At 29.1% G+C, this 16101-nt stretch overlaps 1 pseudogene; it reads left to right on the top strand.

Annotated features, from left to right (window-relative positions):
* Positions 1–1349: 1349 nt before the first annotated feature.
* Positions 1350–9806, top strand: LOC107840636 (annotated as a pseudogene).
* Positions 9807–16101: the final 6295 nt, after the last annotated feature.

Genomic DNA, 16101 nt, shown 5'->3' with positions numbered 1-16101 from the left:
ATATATATATATATATATATATATATATATATATATATATTATTCCCAAAACGTATATTAATTCTATTAACATTTTATTTAGATATAATTGTATTTATATAAATCAACATGCCTAGTATACTCCTAGTATCATTTGACAAATATTAAACTTTTCATCTATTTGCAAAAATAATTGTTTTATGAACAACCGAAAAAAAAGCAGATAACAGAAAGGAGGTATGTACCAATTTGAACTATAACATTGAATGAAAAAATATGCTTAAAAGTTACAAAGCACCACTTATTAAATAAAATTATTTAAATAGATAATAGAAATTAAAATTATCTCTGAAAAGACTATTTGATCATATTTTGTATGTGTGATTATCATTAGAGCCTGTAAAAAAAAAAAAGAACAACCATTAAAATCCATTAATAAACATAGCTATGATATGATAAATCTCATGATTTATTCACAATTAAGATAATTGTATACAACAAAAATTTAAAAGAGAATTCATATAACGAAGAATGCTAGAAATTCCTAAAGAGTCCAAGAAGAGAACTTTAATTGATTATCAATCAAAATTGAAACAAAAATAAGAAGAAAATGTAGAAGTAGAAGAACTATACATATTTTTCTAATAAAATTTGATCAAATAAATATTTAAATAGAATTGTAGATATTTTTTTTTATATATGGTAAACTTCTAAGTGATTTAAAAGTGTTAAATATTATAATTTTTTATCTAAATAAAATATTTTTTTTTCTTTCTACTTTGGTTAAACAAACTTTAAAAAAGGAAATCTTTTAACCTGAGAAATAGTACTCACGTACTTACCATTATTGCCCCAATTTTGATTAAAAAAAAAACTATGTATAAAAAAGAAAGAAATCTTTTTACATAAAAAATAGTAAATATGTGCTAAATCTGTATTCGGTAACTTTTACTTAATTTAATTAGAAAACTTAAAACTTAAATGTGGTTCTCAAATTTTTTTTCTTTTCATGAATAGGTTTTTTTTCAAAAAATATTGTGTAGGACTTCTAATCAAAAATTTTATGCACTACATTTAGTTCTTTTTAGATATGGGATTCTTTCTTTTTTTCCCCTCTATCCTAAATATTTGAATAATAATTATTTTTTTAAAAAAGAAAGTGAAAAGATAATTTTATCTATTGCGTCATATTTTAATGAAAGACAAAAAGTTCAAATCACTTTTATAAGAATTTTTATATTTTTAATATATTATAAATATAAATTATAAATATATCAAAGACAAAAATAGAAATCATAAAATAATGAAAGGGGTGTAGTGTGACTGGGTCAATCTTTTTGTCTATCATAATGTATGCCACATGTCCTTCTAAAAAGACAGATAGATACTTGGACATTCTACAAGGTTTCACAACAACAATATAGTATTGTTTGTTTTTTAATTTTTCAATCTAACCGCAATTACTCGTTCGGTTTATATTTACTTCTATCAGGTTTCACTTAGAGTCAATTAATCATCCATTCGACGCCATCATATCCTAATCCCCGACAAGCCATCTATATAAAGGCCAAATCAAGCTATCAATACATGCTCACATTATTACAGAAACGACCAAAAGAATACCCATAAAGTAGGTAGTAAGAATGGCAATTGATGATGGCATAGAAAGCAGAAAGAAGGAGGTGATTGGCATAATTGGAGGTGGAATCAGCGGCCTGTTAGCCTGCAAATACTGCATTTCCAAAGGATTTGATCCGATTGTGTTCGAGTCAGAGAGTAGCATTGGAGGCGTGTGGACTAAGACCATGGGGAGCACCAAGCTACAGACACCTAAACCGTTTTACCAGTTCTCTGATTATCCATGGCCCGAATCAGTAACCGAAATGTTCCCTGACCAACAGACAGTGTTGGAGTACATTGAATCTTACGCAAGTCACTTTGATTTGATTCGACACATTCAATTTAACAACACGGTGTTGAACCTCAGCTATGAATGTAATGGCAACTCATCAATTAGTGGAGACGGAGAATGGAATTTGTGGGGCGACAACGGCGACGTATTTAATAGTAACGGGAAATGGAACGTCAGCGTACAGGACACTCGAACCCTCTCCACTCAGGTACCTCCAACATTCATTCTACCGCTCAAATCTCTTGTCGGTCTTCATAATGCTCCCTCCTTTCCGTTTTATTTTACTCGTTTCAAATTTTTTGATTTATTTTTTAGTTTTATTTATTATTTTACATTAGTAAAGGTAAGACAATTTTTTTATGTTTTATCCTTAATATTATTTTTTTAAAATTAAAATATAAATATTATTTAATAAAAATATTATAATAAAATAATCATGTTATTAATTATTTTTTAATTAATATGTAATATTAATTGGGACTAATAAAATAAAACGAAGGGAGTATTTAAAATCTTATGCATGCCTTATTTGGACTTTATCTTTTGCGTTCTACTAAATTGGTATGTTATTCAACGTATTAAAAGAAATTTATGTCTCAATAGAGATTTGCAAACACTTCTATAAATTAAACTTCCTATGAATATAATAAGAAAAATAAATATAAAACACCTATCACTAATCATTAAATTATCTAAGATTTTACTTTTTTTTTTAAAGAAGGATCAAGAATTTAAGCATATTTCTAATATGTTTCAATATTTGAAACTCCCTAGGGCCCTAGCTCTACTCAAGTAATTATAAAACGGTAGGATATATATAGAGAGAGGGGATTTGATATCTTCATACGGATTTGGTTGTGAGCATTACATTCTTATATCGCACATACATTAATTGATTTTTGACAGAAATGAAATACTTTTACAAAATCCTTTGTCGTAGTCCACGAGTCCGAGAGGAGATATAAATATTGAGATTGAAGTTAAGTATTGAAAAAGTGTATGGGTACCCCATGGATCCTATTTGAAAGTGTTGAGACTCGGTAGGTGAATACGAAGGTTATGCGATAATCATATTCATATATATATATATATATATATATATATATATATATATATATATATATATATATATATATATATATTTAAACAAAAAATTTCGATATTGTTTGTACTTAACAACATTGATACAATTTTTCAAAATTAAGACCAAGCCTTTTAATATTACGAAATTAATAATCAACTAATTTCAAAAGAAAAGACAAATTATCTTTATTCTTTTTAATTTATCACATTTTCAATAGCCGACTTGGTAAACTATAAAATATATAAATAAAATGATAAAAACAAAAGAAATGAATCATAAAAGAATTAACAGGGGTAAATAAATAATAAATATGAGAAACTATAAAAACAAAAATTGGATGTTTTTCATGTTAGTAAACTCTACGATTCTAGCAAGCAAGTTGCTTCTGTGAGGACCTATTTTCATGGTCACATCTTCATTAACATACATCGACATCAAATAGCATATAATATTATAATTGTTACATGTACTTATATATTTCAAAAAATAACATTATCGTACAAAATAAAATATATAGATATCTCAATTTATGATGGAGCATTTGATAGATACTTGCAAAATTATATGATAATATATTCAGTTGGTTATAACTTAAGAATAAAGTGAAAAAGTTATTTCAAGAAAGGTGGTTTTTTTAAAAAAAAAATAAAAAAATTGTGGTAGGGGAAGGGGAATGGGGGAGGAGATTACAATGTGGAGAATCGAACCCTCACCATCAAGGTGAGAGTTCAGGTAACTAAGCTACTAAGATGGGGTATGCTCTGCTCTTCTGCTCTTTCTTTTACATTGTTAGTCCTCCCAACGTCACAAGTTTGATTTAATAATAATGTGAAAAAAAGCCTTTTAGTGACTATATTTTCATAGAAAAGTTTATGGCTTGATTTAATTTTCAATCTTCATCTCTTGCATTATAAAGACCGGATCTCATAGCCGGTATGTAGTTAATTTCGTGCCTATTTATTTCTAAAAATTAATTGCATAGTTCTTATTCACTAGTAATAATCACCACTAATAGAGCATTAATGAGGAATATAAATAGAATTTGTTGCTTTTGTTTAATGACCAACATGAGGAGTCAATTCCTCGAATTGTCACTCAATTTAGGAAAATGACCTACTAAAGTCACTTATCTTTTTTTCGTTCCAACAATGTCATTCAACTTTGTACATTTTTCGTACAAACTAACAATTGCTAAAATCATCCTTATTTTTTGTAAGAAAAATGAGTAAAATAATCCCTTAAATTAAACCATAAATTTAAATAGTCTTTATTCGTTTATTTGAAATATTAATAGGCCTCTAGCAATATTTCACATTTTTACTTCATTAAATACCTCCTCCCTTTTTAGTTGGGCACATTTCATTTTACACAGTGATTAAAAAATTATAAATTGAATGAAAATTTTTATTATTTTACCATTTAGCAATATTAATGATATGGAACCACAAGGGTTGGTGTGGTGGCTCAGCACCTCACCCCTAAATCAAGAGGTTGAGGGTTCGATTCCCACCTCTGGTGAATGGAAAAAACTCTGTGGTTAGTTCCCTACCACTTAGTGCGCTGACAGTAGAAACTAAGGATTTGTCTCACGGCTACCGACAATGGGGATACCTTGGGAAACCAAAAAAAAAAAATATTAATGATATGGGCATATATAGAAATGAATATTGGAATTGGAATGTAGGGGTATCATGAAAAAAATTAATTAATTCTATTTCGATTTAGTAAATGATCAACTAATATGAGTAGTTTATTTTTAGTAAGACGACCAACTAAAGTGGGATGGAGGGAGTAATTAAATTTAAAAAGACATCATAATATTAAAAAGAAAAAAAAAATAAAAAAATCGAGAGATGTATTTAGTTTTTAAAGTCAAGCTGAAGAGGTAATATAGTTTTTTCCCAAATAATATCACAACATTGACAAAAATAATATTTGAAAACTTTAACATTTTAAAATTAATTACACAATGATTATATGAACTTTTTAAATTTTATTTGACGTTGATTGATTTATGATTTATCATGATATCCTTCATCAATATTTTAATTTATTATAGAAATTCTTTAAAATATTTATATATGATTGTTTTTCTACTAGCTAGAGAGTCGGGGGTTGTAGGAATTCATCGTATTCTATATGAACTATGAATTTTCTGGCAATTATTTTTAAAAGAAACTAACAACTAAATTTGAATTATTTTATCAAAAAAATAAAATTAATCATAAAATAAATAAATATAAAACATTATTTATCGTTGAACTCCTAAGTTTTCAAATAAATAGCGTGAATATAAACTTTTTTTAACAATATCAATCACATTTTTTGGTGGACTATATTATTTTAATATTACAAATAGAAGTTGAACTAAAATTATACACACTATTTTTTATAGTTAACAAGTAGTTAGTCCTTACAAAATGAATATATAAGAAAACATTCCAAGTAACTAATTTCAAGTTACTAATTCACATTTCAAATCACAAAAGTTATTAGTATATCATATTGTTAAAGAACATGGATCATTCCAATTCAAAAATTAACTTAAGGGACTATTTTGGTTATTTTTTTTTTAAAAGAATAAGGATTATTTTAGCAATTGTTAATTTGTAAGGAAAATCTACAAAGTTGAAAGATATTATTGGAACAAAAAAAAAAGATAAATAACTTTAATGAGATACTTTCCTTAGTTGAATAACAATATAAGGAATTGACTCCCAACATGATTGCACATATTAAAAGAACTTTAATTTTTTTTATAATAAAATAAATTAAAATAGGCGAAAAAGATCAAAAAAGGGAGAAAAAAATAAATATAATTAATGTTCATAGAGAGGTGTCATATTACCTTATTTATGTTTCTCTTTTTTTATTTAAAATACAACTTCTATAATCACTTTTTGCCATTTGAAATAGCATTAATTGATTATAAATATTTACCAAAAAAAAATAAATTGATTATAAATAGATCAAGAAAAAAAGAATGTCTAACTTATCACATTGATGAAAAAAAATCACCCTTCCGAGAAATCAATTGAGCATATTTTTGAGCAAACACTTTTATCTGAAAACACAAGTATTATTGAAAGGATAAGTACCAAATTATAGATTGGCCTCTATAAGCAAATCGCTTTCTTAAGAACATGAATGTTTTTTCATATTTTCAAAAATAATTCAGATTCTTCTCAGACAAAAATAAATCATATGCATACACAATTTTCTTTGGTTAGTGATTGAACCAAATCGTTTGTTAGCAAATTTATAGTCATTGTATTTATATGTTTGTCGAACTATTGATTCACTTGTTGCTACAACAATCACTGAATCAGTTGGCTCAGCTCTGAAAACTGAGTGACGAAAATCTGTCTTCACACACCTGCGAAACTTCCCCTTAAGCTGATCACTCTGGTCACCCGGATCTTGCTGACTCTATTAAATCGGAGAATTCTGATGCTCATGAGCAACGCACACTAAAATATAACCAATAATTCTTATAAATTTTCTGCAAAAGTTATACTCTATTGTCACTCAACTCTGACATAAACACGTGATTACTTTATGATAAATCACAGATTTAATATTTAGAATACGATCTAATTTATTTTCAAAGTAGAAAAGTCATTTATTTTCAGCAAAACGTGTCAAAGTGACACACTTGAAAACCACTTGAGGTGCCAAAATGAACCAATGTCCACTTGAGGTGCTTAAGTGAAAGATGGCGTGTACTTAAGGGGCCTGACGATGGGTTTTGCCTATTATATATAGATTTTTCAGGGTGTGGTACGTCTTTTAAAGAAATTACTATAGTTTATTATACTAATTAAATAAGAAGTAGGTGTTCGGACATGTGATTTCATTTCATAATTTCAAATTCGAAATTTGAAATTATTGAATCTTCAGTTTCATCTCAAATGATTTCTTATCACATGGCCAAACAAACTCTAAGAAGTCGTTTGGTAGAGTGTATAAGAATAATGCAAAGTAATGCTTGTATTAACAATGCTTATGTTAGTTATACTTGTATTTTTTTCTTATGTAGTGTTTGGTTCGATGTATTAAAAATAACATGAATTACAGAATTTCTAATTTTTTTTTTTTAATATAATATCCTCAATATATATGTTGGAAAGCATGCGAAATTTTTTTAAGGGATGATAGTGTCTTTAAGCATGTTAATGCATGCATTAGATACATTGCATTACTAATGTCGTAGATTTTGGGGTATTAGTATTACATACTTCAATACACAATAGAGTGTATAACTAATGCAAGCATTAGTTATACTTATGGTAAAAATATATACCAAACAAGATACTACTAATACACATTAAATTAATACATGCATTAATTTTCTAATACACTCTACCAAATGACCAGTAAGAGTAGGAGAGACAAGCTAGTAACTCCTTCTGTTTCGTTTTAATTATTCATCTTTTTAAAAATATTTATTTTAATTTAGATGTTCCACTTATGAAATCAAGGAAATTTTACTAGTTCTTTTAATATTTCCTCCGTTTCATATTAGTTGGTCACTATTAACTTGACACACCTATTGAGAAAATATTAATTAGGGGATTTATTTTACCAAATTAGCCTTATTAATTATGCTTTAAAAATATAAATTTAAGTAAATACACTTTGTTTAGTTATTTAATGTTAAGGGTAGTATTGGAAGAATATAATAAAAAAAATTTATTTCATCAAAGAGACAACTAAATTGAAACAAATATTTTTAGAAAGAGGGTCAACTAAAATGAATCGGATGGAGTACTACTCTTATCATTAAATGACTAAATAAAATGTGTGAATGATACATATTTTCTTTAAGGAAAATATTAAATCAATAAGGACCACTAATTTGAAACCTGACTGTAATAACATCATTTCTTATTAAGTTAAAATTACGAGGGAGGATAGTGTTTAACGGTGGTCGGTACCTAAACAAATCTAGGATTCCCCCTGCAACTTGCCATAGAGTGCCATTTCAAAGACTAGCTAGTACAAATTATCTTTACGCGTTTATTCAGTGATTATAGTTATCTGCATCCCAAAACTATTTTAATAAACAGATCATGAGAAGTAGTTATCAATCCACAAGGTATTTACTAAGTGGATCCTCATTCCTCGAGATATATATTTTGGAAAATGGAAACAAAGGATGCGTGTTATATACATATTGTATCGTACGTGCCCAGGTATACCAAGTTGATTTCGTAGTAGTTTGTGTGGGGAGGTTCAGTCAGGTTCCAAACATCCCTGAATTTCCTCAGAACAAAGGTCCTGAAGCGTTTGAGGGTGAAGTAATCCATTCAATGGATTATTCCAAAATGGACCCCAAAACTGCAGCCAACTTTGTCAGAGGAAAACATGTAGCCGTAGTTGGATTCCTTAGATCAGGACAGGACATTGCCAGGGAGTGCTCAATGGTTAATGGTGAGTACTGCTACTTGTGATCTTATTCATTTAGTTCTACCTCTTTATTGTTTAATTGTTTATAAACATCAGCTAGATGCTACTGTTAATTTGCACTAATGTCTTAAAGTTGCAGGGATTGAACATCCATGCACAGTAGTAATCAGGACCCTGCATTGGAACCTTGCCGATTATTTTCCATGGGGACTCAATTTGGGATATCTCTACTTATGGTGCATAAACCCGGTGAAGGCCTTTTTCTAAGCCTCCTCGCCACAGCTTTTTCACCATTGGTAATTTATTTTCTTTCAGGACTCACTAAAAGTCTTAGCAATGATTTAGTTATAGTACTACTACCGGTGAGGAGCAAATAAGAAAAATAAATACAATTGCTGCAGAAACAACAAAAACCGTCACGTGTTTGTGTTCTACTCACCAGATGGCTAAAATGCAGCAGTAATAATTTTACTCATATTATTTACAGAGGTGGGGCTTCTCAAAATTTGTAGAGAGTTATATAAAACACAAACACAAACTTGCAAAACATGGGACGGTTTCGGAGCACAGTTTTTTAAACGATTTGAGTTCATGTTCACTTGCTGTAGTGCCAGAGGGCTTCTATGATAGAGTTGAGGAAGGAAGTATAAAGCTCATCAAGAAAGCAGAGAATTTTGGATTCTCAAAAGAAGGTATTGTGTTCGAGGGTCAAGCTGAACCAGTAAAATTCGACTTAGTTATACTCGCAACTGGCTTCAAGGGAATTGATAAGCTCAAACATATTTTTGAATCACCAAATTATCAGGAATTCATAGCAGGCTCGGATGATTCTACTACAGTTCCCCTTTATAGGTGTGTACATAAAACAATAAACTTTACGAGCATGCAGCAGAATTATACATTTCATGAGAAAATTACTAATACTCATATTTATCAGGGAATGCATCCATCCTCTAATTCCTCAACTGGCGATAATTGGATTCTCAGAAAGCTTATCTAACCTATTCACCTCGGAAATAAGGTGTCTTGATGGAAAATTTAAGTTACCTAGCATCGAAGTCATGGAGAAAGACATAGGAGAATGGGATAAATACAAAAAGAGATACTCTTATAGAAAGTATTACAGGAGATCATGCATAGGTGCATTGCATATTTGGCACACTGACCAACTCTGCAAGGACATTGGATGGAACCCCAAAAGAAAAAAGGGTCGTTTGGCTGAGTGGTTTCAACCTTATGGACCACAAGATTATTCTGTCTAATACAACAGCTCCACGCTCTCTCATTCCCTGTTTCAACTTTCTTTTGTTTGAAATTTTTCCTCATACCTTTATTTATTTTGCACGGTTCTTACATAATATTTCCTATTATATTGTATTGTATTATTTTGATAAACTAATTTAAGATATGTGTTTGCACGTAGTTTTAATTTTAAAGAAAAAAGTTATATGTATAAAATGTTCAAATTCATTATGTTCAAATCAATGAGTAGAAGACATATATATATATATATATATATATATATATATATATATATCCACACACATACATACATATATACACACAATGCATTATATTTTTAAGGGTCAAGCCCATCGATAGATCCTTAAACTTGTTTTGAAAATTCACTTAATCCTCTCAACTAAGGCCTGTACCTATCAGGTTCCTAAACCCCCGAATTTTGATTCAATAGGGCTTTTTTTGCCTACCTGGCACTGCGCATGCTGTGTAAACGCGGGAGGTGCATGAATAGTCGTTTTTTTACTAAATCACCAATAGAAAAGTGTCAAGTGGCACTGAAGGGCACAAAAAATATTAATTAAAAAATCTATATTTAAATTAATTTATTAATATAATTTTAAGTCATTATAATTTCTTATTTCTTTTTAAAAAAAGCACCCCACCCCCATGTGTCATCTTCTTCACAACACCCCACCCCATCCCACCCCCTGCGTCTTCATCATCTTCAACCCTATTCCACCTCGCTAGTATCACCATTTCTTGAAAAATTACAACAAACATCACCTTTTTTTTAATTCCTTGAAATTTTTTACAATAAATATCACTTTTTTGTTGGAAAATTATAAGAAAGATCACTTTTTTTTCTATTTCACCATTTTATGAAAATTTTAATAAAGATGGCTTTTTTCTAGACCCCTTTTGAATTCTTGAAGTGGATTTAAACCAAAATTTTTTGTGTGTGTGTTTGAGGTTCACTTTAATGGAGAAGCAAAGTCACTTCAACGGGGAAGAAGATGAACGCCAGGTGAAGGGGGGCAGGGGGCCGGGGCCTGGGGGCTGGGGGCTGGGGGCACGCCCGGGGAGGGGGGGCGGGGGGGTGGGGGAAGGTGGGGATAAGTTGTTATTTTTATTTTTTAAAAATTTTTATAATTTCTTTTTTAGTAATCAGCTTTTATTTTTATTTTTTAAATAATTTTATAATTATTTTTTAATAATTTGGATCCTCAATGTCATTTTTTATTTTTATTTTTTAAAATTTTTATAATTTCTTTTTAATAATCAGTTTTTTTTTTTTTTACTTTTAAAATAATTTTAGAATTATTTTTTAATAATTTAGATGCATTGTTTTAATAATTTATTTTTAATAATCAATTTTTTTTTACTTTTAAAATAATTTTAGAATTATTTTTTAATAATTTAGATCCTCAATGCCATTTTTATTTTTCTTTTTTAAATTTTTTTATAATTTCTTTTAAATAATCAGTTTTTTATTTTTAATTTTTAAATAATTTTAGAATTACTTTATAATAATTTGGATCCTCAATGCCAATTTTTATTTTCATTTTTTTTAAATTTTTATAATTTCTTTTAATAATCAATTTTTTATTTTTATTTTAAACAATTTTAGAATTATTTTTTAATAATTTAGATCCTCAATGCCGGTTTTTAAAAAAATGATAATTTCTTTTTAATAATCAGTTTTTTTATTTTTTAAATAATTTTAGAATTATTTTTTAATAATTTTCTCAATGCCATTTTTATATATATATATTTTTAAAAATTATAATTAATTTTTAATAATTATTGGACCCACAATGCCATATGTCAGCCTCCAAGTAGCTCGTTTTGCCACATCATCGCGTGTGTGCAACACACACTTTGAGCTTTTAGCAGATTGGGAAAAAATGTCTAATTGGTTAAAAATTCGAGGGGTTTAGGGGCTTGATAGGTACATGCTTAGTTGAGGAGTCTAAGTGAATTTTTTAAACAAGTTTGAGGGTCTGTCGATGGGTTTGGCCTATTTTTAAGAGAAAAAATATTTTTTCTCCCCGAACTTGTACGTTTAACTTACTTTAACATTTAAACCTAACTTTTATTTGTTTACCCCCTTAACATCTTTAAAGTGTATTAATTTCACCCCTCAAAACTGAATACCACTCTTACAACGGAGAGTGTATTACACTCGCCTACACATCAACGTCACGTCACTGCCACGTAAAAAGTTTGATTTTTCTAAAAAAAATAAATCCCCCACACATTATTTATATATATTTTAAAAAAAACATATATTTACTATTTTATAAATACATAAATATATATATATATATATAAGGCACCCCCCACCCCCATTTTTTTTCTTCTTCACACCCCCACCCACCCCGCCCCCTACCCTGCAACGCAGCCCCCCCTCCTATTTTCTTTCTTCTTCACAACCCCCCACCCACCCCACCCTTACCCTGCAACGCCCCCCCCCATTTCTATATTCTTCAAACCACCCCACCTCTCCCCCGTCCTCCATTTTCTATCTTCTTAAAGCCACCCCACCTCTCCCCTCTCCTTCATTTTCTATCTTCTTCAAAGTTAAAGCATATTATCAATAGCCACTGTTGTTGTCCATTAAGCAAAAAGAAAGTACCAATTATTCCTTCATCAAACCACCAATTCAAGAAACAATAATATAATATCATCACCATGTCCCAATTCGAAACTCTTCATTCCGACATATTTCGGCAAAACTCACCGAAAAACGATTAAAATAAATCCACAAAAAAATATACGCACATCATTAACACCGCCACCACCATTAACACCGCCGCTAATAACTTTTCGTCAATTTCAATTTTATTTTAAAATTTTGAATTCTTGAAGATAACTTTTAATTTTAGAAATTCAATTTCAATTCTTTTCTAATGATCTTAAATGGGTTTAAGAAGGAGAAATTGAAGGTGCGATGAAGAATTTTGTAATTGAACGAGAAGAAATTGGGGATTTGGGGGGGGGGGGGGGGGGCGGGGGGTGGTGAAATTGGTGGTTGAAGGAGGAGGGGGGGCTGGTGATGGCGGGTTTGGAGAGAAAAAATTATGGTGGGGGTAGGGGTAGAAGAAAATAATGGGAAATGAGGGTGGGGGTATGAGAAGACGAAGAAGGTGGTTTATATATATATATATATATATATATATATATATATATATATATATATATATATATATATATATATATATAAGTGGAGACCATATCAATTTTTAAATTAAAAATCGCGCTTTAAAAAAAAAATTCACGTCTGTTTGAGGGATGAAAATAATACAATTTAAAGTTTAAGTGCTAAAGTAAGTTGAGCGGACAAGTTCGAGAGGGAAATGATTTCTTTTCTTTATTTTTAAATTAAAAATAAATATCAAAGAAAAAAATATAAGCTCTTAAAAAGTAAATATTTCTGAACTTTTGAAAGTTTCAAATAAGGATATTGTTGTTTTAGTTATAATTATATCAAAGATATTATGATTATATCCAAAACTTTCTCCACCCGACCAAAGATTCTTTTTAGGCATTGAACATCCGGTTTATTTTGTCCTTTTATCAAATTTCACGTAAACGTTTTATCACGAATTTCATGGCAGAAAATTTCACATCTTGAACTCCTGAATCATTCATAACAAAACTATTATCTAAAGCCCCTACTGACAAACTCTGTACGTATTCCTCCACCAGTAGCAACTTCTCATTTCTCCAGCAAATATGAGTTATCCCTCATCGACATCATGGAATTCAGTCAATTATCCTTTCAAACTCTAGAAGCTGCATCTTTCCATATTGCAGTCTATCACAGACTTAAGTAATATTGATAAATTTCTCAATCTATCACTAATTTGTCGCATATCTCATCAATTATGTCATCTACAAATAATATATATCATGATACATGCACGATTAATCCTCATTCAAAATATATAACATTAAAATATAAAATCTTGAATAAAAAGTTAAGGAATTAGTTGTTGTAATTTGTGAGCAAGTTGTGCAATTACAAATATATATGTTCATTCTGCAAACACGCAGTTTTCTCATTTAAGTAGCCACTCCTTTATATTCTGGTCTAACATAGTATGGTTATTGAATTTCTCAACTCTCGACTCAACAGATTTTTGCTCCACCGGTGACTTTCAACTAACGATAATTCAAAAATAAAAAGTTGCTAAGAAAATTGAATTATGAAAAAGTACAAACTTGGCAACTGAATTTTTTCAAATCGGCCAAAGATCTCTTCAAGATGATGATCTGTAACGTCCAATGATAAATCTATGATACTTACGTATACAATTAGGGGCGAATTTACGGTATTGGGTGTGGGTTCATGGGAATCCACATAAGTTACCATAAGACATATAATTAAATGAGAAAAATCATTAAAAGCTATAAATATTAAAAAGTGGGAACCCACAACTAAACTAAAATGATGAATGGCTTAGTGGCAAAAGGGAACCCAGAGCATTGCATTTGCAGTGTTCAGCGCGGGTTCAAATCTCTGTCACAATTTTTTTTCCTCTTTTCAGCCCATATATTTAGAAGGCTTTTCAGCCTATGTTTTTAAAACAGGTAGGTTTTCTTTTTTTTTTTTTCCCCTCTTTTCAGCCCCTATTTTTAGAAGGCTTTTCAACCTATGTTTTTCAAAAAGATAAAGTTTAAGTTTTTCCCTTTTTGGTACACACATTTTTTTGTTTTATTTTTTATTAATATTTTTTTATTTTTGAATTTTAAAATAAAATAAAAAGTTGAGTTTCTTTTTAAAGGTAAATCCTTTTCCTTTTTTATTTATTGGGAACCCACAAGTTTAAAATTCTGGATCCGCCTCTGTATACAATATAATTGGTTCTTTCATAATTTTTTTCAGGCTCTTTCATTATAAAAACCTCTGAATTTATTGTATCAGCCATAGAGAATTCACATTAAAACTTGTAACAACCACCAACTTCAAAACTCAAGCGAAGAATCTTCTCAATTTTTATCAGCCCACAACTATTTTATCCGCTATTTAGAATGTAAAAATAATCAAGTTAGTGAATAAAAATGTTAGTATCAAATATGTAAGGAAAAATTACATAAACTAGCAAACTTAAGACATTAATTACAATTTATAGCAATAGATTTTAAAAATTACAACTAATAATAAAACTAGCAATATTTTACCTTACATTGGGAAAAGCGCGTGACATTAACTCAACTTTTTTACCTTCCCCCTTTTTCATGTCATATTCCAATTTCAGTTCCCTCCAACTCTTTTTTTTTTTCAAACTCCATTTTTTGCTCTCCGAATATTGATAAACTCTGCATCCAACTTCTAAGGTAAGTTTATTTTTGATTAATGCATGTTATATTTTCTATATAAACTCTTTTATATGTTTTATTATTGATTTTTTTTTTCAATTTTTCATTCTTCTTCTTCTTCTTCGTCTGTTAGGGTTTGATTTTTTTTTTTTTTTTAAGTTTGTGTTGAAATCTTTGATTTTTCGATATAATGGCACAACATGCAAATCGTAGTATTTCAGTTAGTGGTAATAAACCGATGGATTTAGTTTCCGATGAACTTCCATCTTTTAGTCTTAGGTTAACTCAAGATGAAATTTTTAACTTGGTTCTTCTAATATTCAGCCTAAGAGAGGTGTTAGCAATGAAGGAGAGAGCTTGAAGCACTGTAAAAATCTGAGAAATATTGTGGAAAAAATGAAACGAAAAGGTTTGACAAAACATTCATCCCCAAAACCCCCCCAAAAATTCAAAAATCAATGAAAAAGACAAAGTCAGATGAAAAAGGTGAATGTAGTAAAATTTCAAATCCCGTTTCATCTGATTTTGAATCAAAGGAAGAGAAAATGGAGGAAGTATGTTTCTATTTTTAAAATTTTGTATTTTCTTGAAAACATGTTCATAGGTGTATTTTATATATACAATTTATTAGATATGTATTTATTTTTCTGTTTCTTTATGATTTAAAATTTTAGTATATATTGTGTTGTTAAGATATGAAATTGTAGCCCCTAATTATATGTATTTGTGATATTTTAGTTTTTTAAGGTTGTTAAGATATGAAATTGTAGCCCCTAATTATATATATTTTTGTGAAATTTATATTTTGTATATACTTGTTGTGTACATAAAATTCATATCTATATGTTTATTGTAATTAGTTGTATTCTGTAAATACATAAGTGTCACTCTTTTGACATGTAAAATATAAATGCTATAGTTTAGATATTTTTTTATTTTGTTTACTGTTAATATTAGTGTTTGATATCAAGTTGTATTTTTTATTCATTTGATTTAGACAAAGTCATGTACTTTTTATTGTTAATTTGAATGATTTTCGTCATAGTTATGTATAAATAAAATACATATGACTTTTTCTATTTTAGATTTAATTTAGGAATAATGTAACTTTAAGCTATATTTCATAAATACATATATGCCACTGTTTTGATAT

This window comes from Capsicum annuum, chromosome 8 (assembly GCF_002878395.1).
Source record: "Capsicum annuum cultivar UCD-10X-F1 chromosome 8, UCD10Xv1.1, whole genome shotgun sequence".
In the NCBI taxonomy this organism is placed as follows: Eukaryota; Viridiplantae; Streptophyta; class Magnoliopsida; order Solanales; family Solanaceae; genus Capsicum; species Capsicum annuum.
Note: the sequence above shows the minus strand (reverse complement) of the source record. Positions and strands in the feature narration are given on the sequence as shown.